At 41.4% G+C, this 20323-nt stretch overlaps 1 protein-coding gene across 1 annotated transcript in view; it reads right to left on the minus strand.

The window, feature by feature from the left end:
• The window catches only part of gng12b (guanine nucleotide binding protein (G protein), gamma 12b), a 36015-nt gene extending 15865 nt beyond the window's left edge, over positions 1-20150 (minus strand). The window contains exons 1-2 of the mRNA XM_008297040.1: positions 20002-20150; positions 9300-9363 (exon numbers count right to left, since the gene is read on the minus strand). The gene's annotated coding sequence lies outside the window, so the exon portion shown is untranslated. The remainder of the gene's footprint in view (positions 1-9299; positions 9364-20001) is intronic.
• Positions 20151-20323: the final 173 nt, after the last annotated feature.

A 20323-nucleotide genomic window follows, 5' to 3' on the forward strand; every position in this document is an offset into this window, starting at 1 on the left:
GTGCTTCTCTGCTGAATGCAATAATTTGTTTTCATTTTGCTGGACAAGCTTAACTGTTTTGAATAACAGCTGGAGTCTTACAGGGATTTCTGTGTGAACGTAAAAAAAATCAGTGTAAAAAAATACGAATAAACATGTTTCTAAATAACATAGATTGAGTATATGAATGTTTAGAGAATCTCTACAGAGCTACAGTATAGAATGTCCTCACATAGCCTCTCTCTTTAAAATAAGCACACATATTGTTTTCTCTGTGCATGCTCAGTTGGCTCACTGGCAGTACATACAGTCTCCGTGCAGTTGCAAATTTAGGGCTGGACGTGGACGTCTGCAGAGGGTTTTATGCAAACCCTTGCAGACACACAGACATGGAAAAATAGCTTTGCCTCCAAACCTCAAAACTCACCAGCAGCTTTTAAAGCCACGGTATCTTCACACAAAATCTATAAAATCACACGATTTATCAGATGTAGAAATTGTGAAAACAGACAGAAGATCGGATTTTGAGCTTTGTCCTTGAACTGTGTGTGAAATCTAAGCTCAAAAATCGTGATGTCATCAAAATCCCATTGTTCTGTGTGTCTCGTTTAAAAACTTGCCAAAAATAAACTGTTTGCTCTCAACAGATTGTACGATAAATAAAAATGTATGCCACCTTCAGCACACAGAGAAGCCATTAGTGACTCAGCTAAAACCAGCAGTCACGTGACAAAAATTCAGGAACTTTCTGTCTTCACTGCAGGCTGTGCAGAGCAGATAGGGGTGAAGTATAAAAAAAAGTGGAAGTAGTAAAACATTTACAGTATGTAGAGCCTCCATATTTTCCAACGTTTGGAACAGCTGTTGGCAAACATGTTGTACAGGCTGATTCAAGGTTTTATCACTTGATGAATTAATGAATAATCAAATAAATCAAACTTCTTTTCTATGATTCTTTGCATCATAACCGTCATACTGCACAAAAGACATTGTTGGCTTTCTCTGCTTCTAGCCATGGTTGTGCTGTTTCCATAGAGATGGAAGAAAAAGCCCACAGTAAGTAAAACATTACAGAAGCAAAACAAACCTAGAAGCCGTTTGAGTTCAGAGGGTTAAAGGTGAAGTATGCACTTCCAATCCAAGGCCCTTTTTTTTTTTTTAATTCAGAGAATATCTTTTCACAGTCTGCTAGCTGTCTGTTGTATGTGTGTGCACCGACCAAAAATCCAGTGTTGCGTGCACAGTCCTAAATCTGTTAATGTCTAACAAAGTGCCTCAGGCCGACTACGTCTTGGGCATGCTCGTGCACAGTGAAGGGGAGATTGGGGGCAAAAGGGGGAAGTGGGAAGGAGACTGATGGTAAATATGATGCAACGACTATCTAAATTTGCATGCTAGTTAAAAATTACATCCTTCCTGGGAACTGCACAATATGCTTTTAAAATTTGCATGCTGGGAAGCAAAACAATGACACTATAACTCACATTAGCATTAGATGCACTATTAACATAGAAATATGAATCATAGCAACTGTAAGCATGAGTACTTCTTCAATTTTTGAGGACGTGCAATGTTCAATCTTCATGAAACTGAAAATAAAATGATCTCAAACTGCAGGAGCAAAGGTCTTTAATCTTGTGACAAGCCCATCTGACTCTTGAAGACAACTTAGTTGCTACTTGAATTTGTGGCATTTGTACACAATGCAGCGTGGTGCAGCTCCAGGAGCAGAGGGAGCATCTGACTTTCTTCAGGCACCATGTGTCTATGTTCAGTCTAGACCACTGCGCCAGGACTGACTCCACCATGAACAGGGTGTGACGCTGTGGTGCGAGAAGCAGGACTGCATGTCTTCTGTGGTGGAGTCACTCATGCATACAGGCACATGTTCTGATCACAGCTGCAGGATGCTCAGCAACAGATGAGCGTCAACACGTGAGAATGGCAGTTATTGTTACAGTTAAAACAGCAGATGAAAAAATGCACAAAGAAGTGAATGCTGCACGTTATATTTCCATTCGTTACAATGCAGAGGCGTGCCTGCATGCGTAGCAACTGCCACAGTCAGGATTTGCAAGACTTTAGAACTTTAATGTCAGCGGGTCTGTTTCCGTTGCTGAAGTGCCACATGTTCTGACCTGCTGTGTCACTGTCAAGAAGAAAAAACTACTTCTTTCCTGCTGGCAGAACACGGTTTGACAATGAAAGTCAAACAGAGCCCATTTGAATACATGCTATCATGTAGCAGTAAATCATTTACAAGTCGTGGCGTCATGAGGTCACAAGGACCTAGACGAGTCTGCTTTTTCAAAGGGGTGCAAATTTGTAGTTTAATGCATCGCTAACCTGCTTATTATCCAAAATGAGAAACTTGTCTTCCCAAAGCAAAGCTCTGCATTACCTCAGTCAACCTGCATGACCTACATTATATGATATTCAAACCTAGTCTGGTGCAGAAAGTTCACATGATGACTGAGCCTATTGGAGCATTATAATGCTGTATTCATTCAAAAGCACCGAGCAGGATCTCACAGGGAAAGTATGTGCGGGCCGGTTGGAGCGGTTTGTTTTCAGAACAGTGTAACTCCAATGGAACGCGGCTGCAATGCCGAGCAGCATACCACCCTGTTTCGCCCCTAATGAACATCAATCAAAGGCACATTTTTACAGCAGCACAGACCACCGAGTGTATGCTCACAAGGCAAAGCAATTAAAAGCAACTTATTTCTGGACTGGAAAATATTTCCTTTGCCACTGTCTGGTGGAGGAAAATGTTTGAGAGAAAAAAATCAAAGCAGGAAAGAGCAGCTTGTAGAAAAGAATCCCAGGCATGTAACCAGTGGCCGGGCAGATTTTCTGGGCAGGGTGACATCCCAACTGCTGCTCGGTCTTCCTCTCTTAACTGCCAGACCCTTATGTTTGTTAAGTGAGGGCCGACATTCAGCGGACGGCTCCCGCAGCAGAGATCAGGGTGGCTGGAATTCCTGTCTGGCAGACACGTGGCACAGGAGCGTCTCAAAGTGGACACAGCAGCACATGCACAGATAAAGCAGGCTGTGTGCACTGTTTATTGTCAGAGCCCTGCAGCCACGATTACAGGGCTTTTAACAGCAAATATTCTGTTGCTACGCAGAAGCACTTTCTAATGCTATCTGAACACCAAGCATGCACAATGACAGAAATGTACTAAAAAAGCACTGAGCTGTAGATAGCAGCTCTCAGAGGCCAATACACAATGATTGCAATTATGTGCATAAGGAAAGCAGGAACATGGAATTGAAATAGACCTTGAGTTGAACTCATAGCAAGGTTCAAACTCCGGCTATTAGCAGTCCATGTAAACAGCTGCAGTGATTAATGTAGGAGGAAATCTGTTCTGTGGACAAGAGAAAAAACACGACTGAAGCACTTCCTTCACCTCTGTGAGGCTTTACATAGACACAGTGGAGCTCTGGGACAGCATGCAAACATGGCCAAAGGCTGACATGCTGATGTTTAGCAGGTATGACGTTTATTGTGACAACCATCTCTGTGCATCTGCTAATTATTTACAAACAGTTTTGCAAGTGCTTGTTTATTAACCAAACTGTTGGACGTATTTTACAGTTCTGACCTGATGATGGCGCCAAAAAAAAAGGTGGGAAAAATTCTTAGGATGAAGCCAAACTGGTCAAACCTGTCCGAGCTACTGCGTTGTAGTCATAGACTGTATAAAAGATGGACGTAGAAACCGGCCCTGAAAAATGAAGCCAACCCAAAAGTATCAAAAACCTACGTCCGCTAGTCCTGGCTCCAAAAAGCCCTGGCTCCCATAGACTTGAATTGGAAAAGAAGTGATCACAGATCACGAAATACTGCATTCCTACAGCTCAGGATATGTTTCTTATTAGTTTTCATGGTCAAATCCAGAGATCAGGTGGACAATCTGAAAATAAATCAATATTGAATTTTTAAAAAATCGTCAAAATTTTGCGGGGCAGGGGGCATGGCTGGCTTGATTGACAGTCGGCAGCGGCCATACAGATGACGCGAGCAGAAGGCGGTAAATCTGGGTGGGCAGAGAGGGCCCGCCTCTCAATCCGTCTGACCAATCGCTGCTCCTATGGCTCCGCCCCCCCCCGACGATTTTTGCCTCACTGGCTCCAAAAATCCAAGATGTCAACCAGGAAGTAGCAAAACCCTGGCTTCATTTTCTCAGTGCAGAAACCATCAGATGACGTCACGGAAGCTACGTCCATCTTTTATACAGTCTATGGTTGTAGTACCTGAGAGGAGACTAGAGCCTTCTCTGTGTGTAGCTGCTTCATAGTATCTACAGATGCATGTGAGGCATTTAGGGGACATCTGTAAATTGCACCTCCAGAAAACAACCTGGACTTACAATCTCATCCCTACATGCACATCGGTCATGCTGCACCACCACAAATACATTCTCAGCCTGTGAAAAACACTGAGATATGATAAAATAGCCAACTTTGTGCACTGCATGCAAAGAGTGCTGCCAAAGCAGGGAACAGAGGTTCTGCTGTCAGAACACTGACGTTCCAAATTAAAAAAAAAAAAAAAAAGTATCCTCTGGTGTGACAGGTGCCCGGCTGGCAGAGCAGCACCCCTGCCTTTGACAAATCTCCTAATGAAAAAGACTACAAGTGCAAAACCTTTACATTTGCATCATGTGTTGAGAAATTAAAAACGTGTCTGGAAACGGATAAAGATTCATATTCATGGTGCCAAATTATGGATGCACCTCACTTATGTTTGCCACAAGTATGACACTGTAAACAGTTGCTGGTAACAGAACTAAACTGTCGCACAGTTGTATGCTTTCCCCAACACAGTTTCACATCAGATTGTTTGCTGAGCTGTACAGATGTGTTACACGAGTAGTGGCAGGAGCAGCTTCTAGTTACTAACAAAATCAGGGAGCATCTTCTTGAAACTTTTGAGTGTCTACTTTGATCAGTCTGCGCTGCTCCCTCACATGCAGACTTTGATGTGCAAAATGAAAGCACTTCCCTTTTCATTACATTTCAACAATTTCATTAACAGACAACGATGTCAACATTGTGTTGGCAACAGAGAAAAAGTCAGAAGATCCCAGCGTCAGTAGGACCATGAATGTGTGTTCAAAGTTCACACCAGTCCATCCAGTAAATCTTGAGATATTTCAGTCTAAACCAAGAAAGTGGAGCAACTGTCTGAGAATAAAAACAATACACACAAACAACCGTCCTTGCAGTTCCCTCCACAGACGGAGGGGAAGTCAGTGCCTGGCAGGCAGTTGTGTGAAAATCTGAACCATTGAAACAGGATCTGCAGTGACCTAGTTGTTGAGTGGGCTGATAATATGTCACAGAGGGGCAACAAGGAGAGGGGGCATGGTAATTACACATCTGAAACTGCAGCCATAATTCATTCACGCTAATGGTTTTATGTAGGCACAATGTTGGCTATGGAGTGGAAACTCTGTTTTCTTCCCATAAAGCATCCCACGGGAATTGTTCCTGTACTAATAGGCTACATAAGACATGTATAGTATTGTTCCAATGCATATGGTTCCCATTGCAGATACTTTTACAGGTGAACAAGAAAAAAGTAGAATCCAGCAGCTGATGGGGCTCCAGCTGCACACTTTGTGCAGCCCGAGGCAAACGCTTGATGAAGCTGTTTTGTCCTACTTCAAAGCCAACATGTGTCTATGGTATAGCCGTGCAGATAGGACTGGTAACATCAAGTGGCATCCAGGACACTCGGAGGCCACCCAGTGCACAGCGGTCCTGGTTTGAACTCCCATAATTAGACGTACATAAATAACATTAAGAATCTCTGTTAGATCTAAGATTTATTTTTGCAAGCAACACTGCACTTCCTGAGAACAGAGCAACACTGCAAAGAACGGAAGGTCCTGTCTCAATCAAACAGATCAAACAGGGTTTTTTTTTTTTCCCCTCCGCTTCCATGAAAAACTTGAAGCGTGGCATATGTGGCACGGCGGAGCAACAGCTTCACGTGCAGACATATGAGCTATTTATATCAGTCTTAACATATGGTTTCAGAGGGATCCCGCTCCCATCAAGAACAACAACAACAACAACAAAAAAAGGGGGGGGCAAACAACCAGTGCTGGCTCGCTGGTCATGGAGGCAAGCCATCAGAACCGGCGATCAAATGAGTATTAACCACATTACTTCCTGCACAGGGAACAGCCACTCCCGCCTCTGCCCAGAGCTAACCAACATGAGTAGGAGTGTGTGTGTGATGGGTGGTGGTGAGGAGGGGGGGGTGTCCAGGAAGCGGACGCAGTGCAACCGAGCAGAAGGAAGGAAGATGCCCATATATGAGCAGATGCTTATGAAACAGGATGGAGGACATGCCTGAAGAGGACTGGGATCTCCCTTGGGTGCAACAATAATGCTGAAAATGTGTAAACGTCCTCCTACACATCTAAACACAAACCCTGGCTCTCAAACGCTCAGGCTGCACCGAGCCCAACACTTTCATTCAGGCTGACACTTACGCCGCCGCTCTAACATGTTCAAGTCAACATCCTCCCCGAAACCTGTCTGTTGTGTAATTATGCCTACAGACAGGTGCTTGGAATTAAAGAGATGAATGGGAATATTAATTATTTCCGCCAAATGCACGCTATCGACCCAGCAGGTTTCTGTTTCTGCCAGCTATGCACAATAGACAAACAGAGGCCCTGAAGTCAATTAGCAACACACCTGCACTCTGGGAAAAAAGAGCCTTTGTTTAACACCTGCATATCGACCCGGTCACTTTTTTTTTTACTCTCTTGCAAAATTGAAATAGAAGTCATGCACTGTGACATTTTCAAGAATTTTGACCTACAACTGATTTCAAATGTCTTGTTGAGCAGCTGCCCTGCAACGAACACTGAATTCTACCTTCTTCAGACTCCTTAAATTTCACTATCCTGCTCCTGTTTCCTCCTACAAAAAGAAACTTGAGCTCAGCTGTACTCATACAGGACTATGGAGAAAATCATCTGCTTGAAGAACCGTCCCTGTGCTGTTAATGAACAAATGTGCAGTTCATTAATTCAGTAATAGGTCACAGTGCCACCACAGATGAATGCAACCCACACATGAAATCCCGACACAACTGCAAATATGAGCAGATGTACATGTTTAGTCATAAGCTCTGTGATTCACAATGTTGCAATAGCGCAACCAAATAAGGACAAAGAAAGAGTTTGTGCGCCACTTATTGCGCTACAACGATGCAGGGTTATCTCAGGCCTGAAGCACAGAGACAAGCTGACAGACGGTCCGGTGCTGCCATCATGTGGAGGATATACATGACTTCACTGCAATCTTCAGGATTGTTGGAGAAAGCATTGTGGGTGACCCTCTTTTAACAACACAGAGACTAAACCACACAAAATCAAAACATAAAATCTGTTAAAATAGTTACCTTAAAATGTACAATCAGACTAACGAAAAAAGCAAAATCTGTCAAAACAGCTACAGGCAGGTAATGAATGATCATGAAGCACATTTGTGAAGCGTAAAAGATGTAGAAGAGCAGTGATTTCATGATTCTGCTGCACTAGTATTAGAAACAGTCGTTCCAAGATGAAGATACAGTTAATCAATCGAGTAAATTAAAAGTGAACCAAGGTTCTATTGCAACATAAATATGACATCGTACAAATACGATCAGGAATTTCCAACCAGGGCTTTATGAATAAACAGATTTTTCCTTCTGACTGAATTTTCCGATTGAATTCTATCTGGATCATGCTCCTACGGTCCAACCACTATAGTTTAAATAATTAAATGGTTTTTCAGATGTTTTTCCTCCTGGGGGTTTTCCTCTGAGGTAACCTCGTGGCTGCCCATTGGTGAAGCTGACTGCCGCCATATACAGTCTGAAATAAATACCTGCTGAGGGTGAGCTTTGTTTTGTTTGTAAAAGAAATGCAGTTCATATTTTTTATTCACTGTCATAATGACACTAGAGCTGAATATTACTCAAGATAAGATTATAAAGTACAAAGTTTTTACTTTATTAACCTCTGAACCCCAAAATCTGCCAGAGTACTTTAGAGGCATTTTTAAAAAATTGCCAAAACTGCACCATCAACCAGAGCCAGAAACTGTAAAAAAAAAAAAAAAAAAAGAAGAAAAAAAAAGAAAGTTCAACTTTCTGACGGTCCTTAAACTATTCATCTGTGATGTCATCAGAAAGCGAACCAAATCTAAGCATAAAGTCATTATATTTCATCAAAAATCCCTTTTTTTCAACCTGTCTCAAATTGAAGATTTTAATTTACGCTCCTCAGTGCAACTATAAAACCATCAGTGACTCAGATGAGACCAGCAGTCATGTGGAAAGACTTCTCAGCTGAACTGCAGGCTGTGTTGGAAATAAATTAAAAATGTAAGTAATAAAATATCTATAGCATGTAGAGTCACATTTTTTCCCAGTATTGGTAACACTTGTAGGTACTTGGGAAATGCTACACATGTTGAATCCAGGTTTTTTCAGTTGTTGTACAAATAAATAATCAAAGAAATTCAACTTTTAGCTAGGATTAAAACCACATGCAGTTCAGAGGGTTAATCTGCAACCCAATCATAAATGCATTTAAAACAAAACTTACAGAGCAAGAAAACAAATAAAATGGATAAATAGCATTGAATAAAACTAGTCTATAAATAAGAATAAATAACAGTACTTATACAAAATGTCAGTTAAAAAACATCCTTCATGTTATAACTCTGAAGCTGAGCCCAAGTAAAAAAAAACATGGACGCTTTTGCATATAAAGTTGTTTTTTTATATATGGAATTCATATTAAATTAGCAATCCAGCACTGCAGTATTGTATGACCATGAAGGGAGGAAAAAAGTGGTCCTGTTTCATGCAATAAAGGCCGAGAGGTTGTAAATGTTTCGCCTGATTATGGGTGAAACTGACATTCTTCATAATGGAACCGATAGCATTTCTGTACACTTTTCAAATTTTATATCAGCGTAATACTTGTCATAAAATAGGACATAAGTAATGAAAACATTTATATTTGTTCTTTAAAAAATAAAAGAACTGCTGTTGGTTTTGCAGTAGCACCACAGATATGTCTTTCATGAGCAGCACCTTAAACTCTGTTTCTACCACAAGAGGGCAGCAGCTCACAGACAGTCAATAACTGCAGATATGAAAGACTTATGAGGACTGCCTCTGATTAATAATGGATGGACTGCTGAAGCAATGCTTGCAACCTGAGCCACCTCTCAATTACAGTAAAGGTTGTGGACACAGGTGGCATCAGATAGAAAGACAAACACACTGACCTGCGAGGGAGAAGTTCTCAAGGAGCATATATTTGGGGTTCTGGTGTGCGTCGCCCACATAAATCTGTAGAAGAAAAGCAAAAGAGACGTGTTGACAATAACCACAGTATTAAAATTAGAGTCAGCGTATCAGAAAGACGGATGAATAATTGTGCATTTGTCCAGCAGAGGGCCAACAAAGCCCCATGAGCTGGATCTCCCACTGCCAGATGAATGCAAGTCCACTGACACCAGTTTCCTCATCATTTAGGCAAAATGTGGAGCCCTGGCAGGCCAGATCTGTTGTGGGTGGGGTATCCACTGGCCTCCGCTCCATTTGCATTCATTACCACATTCCAGTGAAACCAGTTCGATGGCCAGTTCTTTGGCTTTCTGTGTGTCTGTACACTTCAACAACAAAGTGGAGATTTGCTGGTGTGAACTAGAGAGCAGACAGTCCAAAATACTGACACTCTCTACTGTTTACTTGCTCAGTGTTCAGGTTTCGCTCCCAGTTACAGGCCTAATCTATCACACACTCTCTCAAATATGTCAATGAGAATTATTGCAGGACACTTGTCATTCAAACCTGGATTACTAATCCTCTGAAACAGCTTCTGGGCAGGTTTTTTTTTCTCCCATCACATTTTTACCCATTGTGGGATCACTTTTTTTTACTCCAATATAAAAACCTGCACCTCTATGGAAACAGCACAACCGTGGCTAGACGTAGAGAGAACTCAGAAATGTCTTCTGTGCAACATGACACGATTATATTATCACAAATCCTGAAAGAAGAAAAGGTTTAATCTCTATGATTATTTATTTTCCAAACATTTAAATTTAAAAAAGAAAATGGAATCAGGCGCCGCTAGAGCTAATCTGGTTGAGCTGGCGCCCCATGTTCAGGGGCTTTAGTCCCTGACGCAGAGGTCATGAGTTCGAGTCCCGCTCATGGCCGTTTTCTGCAGGTCCTTCCCCCCACTTTCCTGTCTTTTTCTCAACTTAACTATCAAGTAAAGGCAAAAAAAAATAACACACAAAAAAAGAACACATATTTAGGGCTGCAAGGTGGTTAGCACTGTCACCTCGAAGCTAGAAGGTCGCAGGTTTGCGTCCCTGTGAGAACACCCAGGATCTTTCTACGTTGAGTTTGCATGTCCTCCCCGTGCAGCGTGGGTTCTCTCCGGGTTCTCCGGCTTCCTCCCACACAGTCCAAAAACATGTTGAGAGTGAATGTGAGTGTGCTTGGTTGTCTGTCTCTAAGTGTAGCCCTGTGATAGACTGGTGACCTGTCCAGGGTGTCCCCTGCCTTCACCCTGAGTCAGCTGGGATAGACTCCAGCCCCCCGAGACCCGAGTGAGGATTAAGCGGTGTATAAATTATGGATGGATGAAAAATGGAATCAACATTTGCAAAATTTTTCCAAGTGCCCACAATACTGTGACAAAATAGGGCTCTCCATACTACAGACATTTGACTACTTTTTGTGTCCAATCTACTCTGTGTAAACACTGCCTGCAGTTCAGCCCGATTCAGCTCTAAAGTCCTTGAAATTCTGGTCATGCAGCTGTTGGTCACGTGCTATCTCTCTCAGCTTTTCAGCACGAAGTAGCACAGAACCTTCTGTTTTTCACAGAATGTAGTCACTGCAGATTCGGATTGGTACATTTTCCCAATCAAACTTGCAACGTCATGCATGGTTAGTTCAAGGACCATCTAAAAGCTGAAAATCTCACAATCTTTTGAATTTTTACAGTTTCTCGCTCTGATCAATTGTGTCATTTTGTCAGAGTTTTTTTGTTTGCTTTTTTTAAATGACGTCTTTCAAACCCACCTGTGGGTTTTGGGATTTAGATGGTTAAAAAAAACAATCATTGAATTTTATGCTGCAGTTTCCTGACCTCAGGGTCAACAAGCTGTTCTACAAACTGTAAATTTACATTTATTAATTCAGCAATAAATCACTGCAGCAAAGCCTGCTATAAACACAACCTGTTAAAGCGAACATAGTAGCGAGCAGCTGCTTCGTACACACCCGGCAGAGACACAGACAATCATTTGGAGTTAAGTCTCTGGTAACTGAACAAATGTACTTTTAATAATCTCCAACAACTACTCATGAAAATATGTAGCTCTTTAGTGGTAAAATATTTCATTATATTCACCAGCTAACTTTGTCCGTCTGACATTTAGTAGTGCCCAGTGGGCTTATCTCAGCTTTCCCTTTGCAGACATAAATAAAATGCCTGTGGCTAGAAAAATAAGCCAAAACAGTGATGCTGTGGGCTGTAAAAACAAAGCGAGGAGCAGAGAGATGCTAAAATGCTTCACAAAGCCAAAGGGGAACGGCAGCATACAGGGATAATTCTCACTGAGCAACAGCTTTCACATCACAGGTTTGGCCCATCGTTTTGATCCTTAGTTATCATAAAAATATTAATAAGTGAAGCTTTGAGCAACATTTGCATAATTTCTAAGAAAAAATATTAAAGATATAATATGTGATTACAGGTGTAAACAGAAGTGTTGAAAAAGATTTAAAACATAGAAACGAGCTATAAAAACATTTATTATTCAAATTATTGCAAAGAACAGTTGTTAAAGTTTAATTTTTTTATGCTTTATGATGTTATAAGGAACATTTTTATATGTGTAGTTCAGTAGAGGACTTAAATAGGAATTGTAATTGCTTAACTTTTATATTTTCAGCTTAGTTTTTAAAAAAATGATTGACCGGGTTTTTAAAATCAAGACATCAAGAAAAACTGTTGATCCCTTAAATCTACCGCAGGTCTGTTATTGTTCAAAGCTGAAACCAAAGATGTTTTATTACCTGCTGTGCTCCTGTTGCCAAGCAACCACTTACTTCCTTGTCTAGTTTATAATTTACTGTCCTCTGCCAGTGAGGGCTGGTGAGCTGCTGCTGCTGCTGCTGCGTGTTTCACATCAGCATAAAAAATAATGCAGCCTGACGGACGTGATCTCTGAGCTGATGAGTATTTACAGATCTGAGCTGCGCCTGCGACGACACGTAACCCAGAGTTACCTGAAGAGTCGCCTCCGCTCTCAGGTGACGCTCACATGCAGAAACAATCTGAGTGTCAGCAACAACTGCGAATTTACGTCCTTGTTGTGTTGCTCAAAGACTAATAATTAACGTTAAAAAAAAAACATGCCATGTCATTCATCCAGTTAAATCACGTTGTATCCTGTTATAGTGGCAGAAACAAAGTCTTTAAGGTTGAACTGCAAATATTAATTCTAGGACACACAAAAAAGCACTATAAATGTGTAATTTTGATTTATTTTTATAGTCATGATCTCTGGTGTTCAAAAGAAGAGCATCACCTAGAAACGTCACATTGCCACATGATATTAACAGTTATGATTACAGGTATCCAAAGCATATTTCTGTTACCTACCAATAACAGAAGTATCTGTTAGTAGTTAACTAATTAGAAGCTAACTAATCTGAAAACATTCCAAAATGAGTATTTGCAACTGCTTGGGCTTCAGGGTATTAATTAAAACGCTCACACATATATTGTGTATAGTGCAATCAAACTGACTAATTTCACTTCTGTGAATTCCTCGCCCGCAGGAACCAGTGCAGGCATAAAGAGAAGGTAATTAAATTTAATGGCAGAGGCTTTATTAGGAGACTCGGTCCCTTGATGCTGCACAGACGCACCACAGAGACCTGGAGCTGGTTTGTGTAATTGTGTCAGTCGGATTGCACATCATGCCAGACATCTCTATAAATACCCTGCAGCAGCAGTATGACAGGTCAAAGAGATCAGACTCAGAGTGACACCAACGAGTGACCTGCTTACTGTCACACTGTGGGTCACTCTGCAAGGACAGAAGGGCAACAGTGAGGCAGCACTTTCTGCTCACACTGTTTGATTGAGTCCTGTGGAGGTCATTAAGAATGATTTAGATCCATCCATCCATTATCTATATACCGCTTAATCCTCACTAGGGTCGCAGGGGGCTGGAGTCTATAAGTGAAGACATTTAAGGAAAAATAAAAATACTAAGGTGAAGACATTCAAGGGAAGGAAGGACATTTAAAAAAAAAAAAAAAAAAAACCCAAAACATATAAGTGAGGATATTTAAGGAAAGTAGAAATACTAAAGGGAAGACATTTAAATGAGGATCTTGAAGGGAAGTGGGCATATTTAAGGGAAGTGAAGACATTTAAAGAAAGTTAAGACATTTAGGGGAAATGAAGAGAAGTGTCGATATTTTAGGGAAGTGAATGGATTTAATGGAAGGGAAGACATTTAAGAAAAGTAAAAATACTAAAGGGAAATTACTTGAGTGAGTATATTTAAGGGAATCAAGGACATTTAAGGGAAGTAAAGATCCATCCATCCATTGTCTATACAACGCTTAATCCTCACTAGGGTCACGGGGGGGCTGGAGTCTATCCCAGATGACTCAGGGTGAAGGCAGGAGACACCCTGGACAGGTCACCAGTCTATCACAGGGCTACACTTAGAGACAGACAACCAAGCACACTCACATTCACACCTACAGACAATTTAGAATCACCACTTAACCTCAACATGTTTTTGGACTGTTGGAGGAAGCCGGAGAACCCAGAGAGAACCCACGCTGCACGGGGAGAACATGCAAACTCCACGCAGAAAGATCGGGCGTCCTCACCGGGCTCCCTCACCGGGCTCATACTTCTAGCTGCAAGGCGAGGGTGCTGACCACAGAGCCACCTTGCAGCCCCTTTTTTAGAATAAGTAACCAAATTTCTCCCTGTAGCAATGCTGCCAGTAACCTTATGAACCCCAAAAAGCCACTAAGTTTTCTCTATTTCTAGTCTGTTTCCATAAAGGTGTGGAACTTTGTGACGGCCCACGAATGGCTCGAAGTCCAGAGTGGAAAAAATTGTTCATTTTTTTAAAAAAAAAGCACTATCATAAGTTCTCAGACACCAAAACTAAAAGAGCTCTATGTCCAAAGGTAAGAAGAAGAATTCTCACAATCGAGGAGCTAGAACCAGACATTTTACTTAAAAAATCATCTATATTTGGTCATTTATTTTAAAAAAGATGTTTAGAACAGGTTCAAAAGTAAACGCTTATTTCCAGCGATATTCGACATGATTTGCAATGGTGTCAATTTTTATCATCTAATGTGCAAATAACCACTTATTGTCATTTTGGAACACCAACGAAGTGTAGCAATAAGAAAAGCAATGGTCCGAGCAGGATTATACGCAACCTTGTTATTGCTAATTCACATCCTGAGCTAACAGGATGTTACAGGAAAGAAACACTCACCACAAATGTACGCCGCTCATACTGAAAGGAAAATGAGGACGTTCTGCTATCTGAGCAGCTGAAGCATCCCCTAAATCCTTGTAGATTAAAGCACAAAACTCAATTTCATCAGTAATGTTACTGTGTACAACTGGCAGCACGCAGCCTTTAAAGATCCACATTTCTGATATTTTACATGAAACATCAAACATGTTGAAATTGCAGCTACATTTTGTCTTCCACTGAAATTCTGTCATGCTAATAAATATTCTCTCTCTTTCAGCCTACAGCTGAACTAATAATCAAAATGATTAAACACATTTTTTCAAGAGAGTTTTCAACTTGAAATTGACGCTAAAATCTTGGTTGGTTCTTATATACCGATACATTCCTGTGACTACGCTGGCTCCACACTGTAAAGACGCACTATTACACAAATGAGAACAAAAATTCTGATCTGATCAGGGCTGCACAATAAATCGATTTCAAATCACAATCTGAAACAATGCATTTAGCAAATCGCAAAAGCTGAAATGTACGCAGCACATTTACAAGTTTAAACTGCCGTGTCAGACAAACTCCTGACGTCCTCCTTGTGTTTTCTAATGTACCACGTGGGGAAATGCTCCATCACACTCAGTGAATATTAAGCCAAAGCTTGACTTGAAAATCTAAAATCAACTCGCAACATCTGTCAGGAAAAAACCCAATTAGGTATTTTCTCAAAATCCTTCATTCCCTAATCTGATCCAGCAAACCTAAATACAAAAAAGCCACAGCAAACTGTCGGTCACTGCCTGGTGCCACCACACAATACACAGACTAGATAAAGACAAAAACACAAACAGGATGACAGAATGCAGGTTTAAAAATGAGAAGCATCTTTGAGGAAAACCAACTGAAGAGTTCATTTGCAAAAACAGGGGGCTGCAAGGTGGTGCAGTGGTTAGCACCGTTGCCTCGCAGCAAGAAGGTCGCCGGTTTGCATCCCGATGAGGACACCCGGGATCTTCTGCGTGGAGTTTACATGTTCTCCCCGTGCAGCGTGGGTTCTCTCCAGGTTCTCTGGCTTCCTCCCACAGAACCAAAAACATGTTGAGGATAATTGGTGATTCTAAATTGTCCGTAGGTGTGAATGTGAGTGTGCTTGGTTGTCTGTCTCTAAGTGTAGCCCTGTGATAGACTGGTGACCTGTCCAGGGTGTCCCCTGCCTTTACCCTGAGTCAGCTGGGATAGACTCCAGCCCCCCATGACCCTTGTGAGGATTAAGCGGTGTATAGATAATGGATGGATGGATGGACAAATCTGATCCTTTCCAACATCCCGTATCATGTCGAGACGCAGTTAACGCTTTGTCCCACATGTTCTCTTCATAGTCACAGAGTGTATAACACCTCCACCAGGCTCCAGTGAGGAGGCTGGGAGAGTCATGACGTGTGTCAGAGCAGGAGGACATTTTTCACATGTTGCTGTGGACTAACAGAGCTGCAGGGTGACGGCGGCGGCTCCACTGTGTTGACTGGAAGCATTCTCTGAATGTCTTTGTGAGCAGAGCGGTGACGCACGGACGAGCTCCCCGGAGGCCGAGCGTGGAATTTGAGTCGAGGGATAGAAGGGGAGGCGGTGGGGGAGGAGGAGGGGTGACGCTCTCACGAGATTAAACCACTCCAAGGTCTGCACCAGTGACTGTGGGGTAACCAGGCAACATGACCAAACCCACGTCAGCGCCGAAAACCCACTCAGGTGGAGTCACTCGACTGCAAGGGGCCGTGAAAAGATGACTCTCCTGAAAGCTGGAAAAACGTGCCACAAAAACTCAGCTTTACACTCACAGCAGATTCTCAATATGAACTCCAGACATATTCTGCTCATATAACTAACATACTATTGTGTTATACCAAAAGAATTAAATATAAACAAATACTTTATGGTCAACGCATCATTCTCTGACCAACCAGCCCTTGTTTCTCTAATTAAACATCGGTGCTATGTACCAACAATAAAACACCAGTTCCAGACGCATAAATCACTGCTGCCACAACTTGGAGCCAATCTATTCACTGTTGAACCTCAGTAACCTCAAATGTGGCTCATATGTTGGATCAGGCCTTGTTTACTTATTCTTAGATCAGGAGGATCAGATTTAACCCTCTGAACCCCACGCAATTTGTTCTCTGTCATATTTTGGGGATAATTTTTCCATATAAACTCCTTCAAGGAAACAGAACAACCACGGCTACCAGTAGAGAGAGCTCAGAAATGTTCTTTGTGCAGCATAACAAAGTTATAATAAAAAAATTCAAAAAAAGGAAAAACTAAAGTTGACAAATAATTAAATGAGATGTTGATGAACTATTACGATTTTAAGCTGAGATTTGTTGAATTTTTACAACGCTTTAGTGTCACTAAACTTTTCTGTACAGCTAAAACAACTGGCCAATCAAGTCGTGCTTAAAACACAAATTTCAATCACTAGCAGATCCCAGCTTCTCCGTTTTTTATCATTGTCTAAATATCTTTGGGGTTTCGAATAACTGCAAAGACACAACTAGGGTTTTAAAAAGGATACCTCAGACACTGGAAGATGAATTGGGAAACGATCATCTGTTGTGTGCTATCTTGCAGACTAAACCTTTAACTGATTAACAGAAAAAATGCTGAAAATATTTTCATTTATACACCAAAGCCTTCTCTTTATATACTTAAAGCAGTATAAAGCAGCACCTTAGTCACAACCACATTCACTGAACTGAAGATGAGTCAAAGTCTACCTCTAGTTGGCAAAAAACAAACATTAGCAGCGAAGGTCAGACTTAAACTGGCAAAAACAGACAACTTTTAGCTTCTCACTATGAAGTAAATGACTGTAATGGCTGTAGAATAGTGACACCGTCGATGTTTAGATTGGTTCCCTGTAAACCACGCTTTCACCGTCCAGCTTTGTCCGACACCAGGTCAGGAAAATGAAAGCTCAATTTACGGGACAAAGGAAGCACATCTGCAATTGTGCAACCACAACATGAAGAAGATAACGCTTTTGTTTGCCCTAATAACTATCAGTACATCTCCCCAGGTACCTGCAATGACAGATAGTGGAATAACCGGAGTAACTGTGGAACCGATGAGAGAACCGATGTCGAGGTATGCAAATTTTTCATTTCACTGCAGCTGTGTCATGAAGACAATAGAACAAGTGTTTTTGTTATTAAAAGCGTGTTAAAAGAACTTATGAATATCCAAAACTGTTTGTTTTCCAAAACCGGACACATGATATCCTCTACATCCCCAAAACTCCCCTGCAAGAGTTTGTGCAGTGCAACCTTCAAGTCTCCACATCACGCCTGTGTGAGTTACCTGTTGGACCAGGACTGGCATCCAGAGATAAGGCCCATTCACACTGCACCCATCATTTGTCATGCAGAATTGAACAAATGAAAAACTACAGCAGCCAAGAAGTTCTCCCATTACAACGTCAGAACATCAAAATCTAGGATATGTCCTTCTAAGGAGCAGCATCCAATTTCAGGGGCCCTTAAGGGTTGAAAATGTTAAAGACAAGATTACAGGGGAAGTCCAGAATCATTTTTAAAAACAGTAAACAAACTGTCAAGAGCGACCAACCCCAACTTTACAAAAAATAGGAAGTTTTATTAGTTTATATTGTGAGTATAAAGACAGAGCTCACTGGTGATTCAAAACCAGCAGCTGTTTGTCCTTGCTGGCAAAGTCATACATTTCAAACATACTTTCTTTTAAGTACCTTGGTGCTGAAGACAGTAAAGTAACGCTGTGCAGAGTAACGTAACCTAAGTGGGTTTCTCAACAAACCGTCAGTGAGTGAAGTTTTGCAGCAACAAGAAGCTTTGTTCATCTCGTTCTCCATGATATGGGCTGTTGGAAAGGATCAGAATTGTCCATCCATCCATCCATCCATTATATGTGAACTGCTTCATCCTCACTAGGGTCGTGGAGGGCTGGAGCCTATCCCAGCTGACTCAGGGTGAAGGCAGGGGACACCCTGGACAGGTCACCAGTCTATCACAGGGCTACACTTAGAGACAGACAACCAAGCACACTCACATTCACACCTACGGACAATTTAGAATCACCAATTAACCTCAACATGTTTTTGGACTGTTGGAGGAAGCCGGAGAACCCGGAGAGAACCCACGCTGCACGGGGAGAACATGCAAACTTCATGCAGAAAGATCCCGGGTGTCCTCAACAGTCTTAAAACAGTCTTTGAGTGTCAAACTATGAAAATACAGCACCCTGCACAGTTCAGTACAAACCTCAGGAGAGGTCATAATGAATGAAGAGGGTCTTTAAATATAATGTCACACCACTTATTTTTGTTTTCTTGCCCTTTTATAAACATTGTTGATGTGCAGACCAGCACTACCTGTTTCATTGATGCAGACCTGTAACTTACAGGGAGGTTTATTTACTTCCATTTAGCACCAGAACAGACACGGTATCTTTGAATTTCTCTTGACTTTCCATAAAGTGGCTTTAGGGTTCTCATGAAGGATCTAAACATTTCACTGATTTAACCCTGGTGCTTAAAGGCAGCTGGTACACTGTAAGACAAATGCAGTAAAAAAAAAAAAAAAGAGGCAACAGGAGTGAAAAAGAAGAAATCTGTTTCAAAAAACAGTAAAACATGTAATATTCATAATCTGTAAGCACTTTTAAAACAACTATAAATATCTTTAAACAATACTTTTTAATGTTATTTTAATACAGTAAAACGGCATCATTGTAAAAGAATGAATTACTCCTGATGAAAATATATTTTTGATGTTTACATTATCTACAGTTTTTCAGTCCAAATGTAAATAAATACTTTATGTAGCCTAACATAATTAAAAACAGAGGTATCATTTGAAAAAAAATAAATAAATACAGATTTTATTTACAGTTTTGTTGTCCTTAGGGTTAGCTTATAAAAAAATCATGTCTGTGAGTTTGCTGTGGATTGTCTGTAACTGAACAAAATAGGGAAAATAACAGTAAATCGTTTTGGGGTTTTTTTAGTGTTCAGTTTTCCATGAAGCATACTGTGCCTTAATATTTACATTCATTTAGATATTAAACACTTTTCCAGAGAATCTAACAACCTGCTTGATCTTCTCAGATATGCCTGTAGTGATATAAACGACAAACAAGTTGTTGTTCCTCTTTTTCTTCTTCTTTCCAGCCACCTGTCACCTGTGCTGCTGTAAACACCAGCGCATGAACAGAATAATAACTGACCACCATGTAAAGCTCACACAGCCGGTCAAACAGGCAGCAACCTGGTGGAAAACACTCTATTTACTCGCTTTTACCCCCCTGATCTTTCCTCAAGTTACTGTTTGTTCATGGAAGTCACAGTTTCCCAGCTGGCCTCATCGAACCGCAGCAGATTATTGTGTGTAATCTGTGTGCTGACACTCACCTGTCCTCTCTGCTGCTTTGTTCAAAGTCGAGCCATGAAATAATCCCGCGGTGGAGCTCTGTCGGTTAAAATAAGGCGTCGACCGAAAAGTTTCACCGCGGATTGATGAGCCTTGTCGCGGGAGAAGCTCACAGCCGGTCGGTCATCTGCTGCTGGCGGCTGCGGGGCTCCAGACTCTGGGCTGGACTTAGTGAGCTGCTCCGGAGGGACGACAGCGACCTCTGGTGGCGGATCTGGACAACATTTCATAGAGGGATGGAGGTTTTATTTGAACATTGAAGAGGACACAAACTCCTCAACATGGTAGAAGTTTTACAACTAA

This window comes from Stegastes partitus, unplaced genomic scaffold, assembly GCF_000690725.1.
Source record: "Stegastes partitus isolate 25-593 unplaced genomic scaffold, Stegastes_partitus-1.0.2 Scaffold25, whole genome shotgun sequence".
NCBI lineage: Eukaryota > Metazoa > Chordata > Actinopteri > Pomacentridae > Stegastes > Stegastes partitus.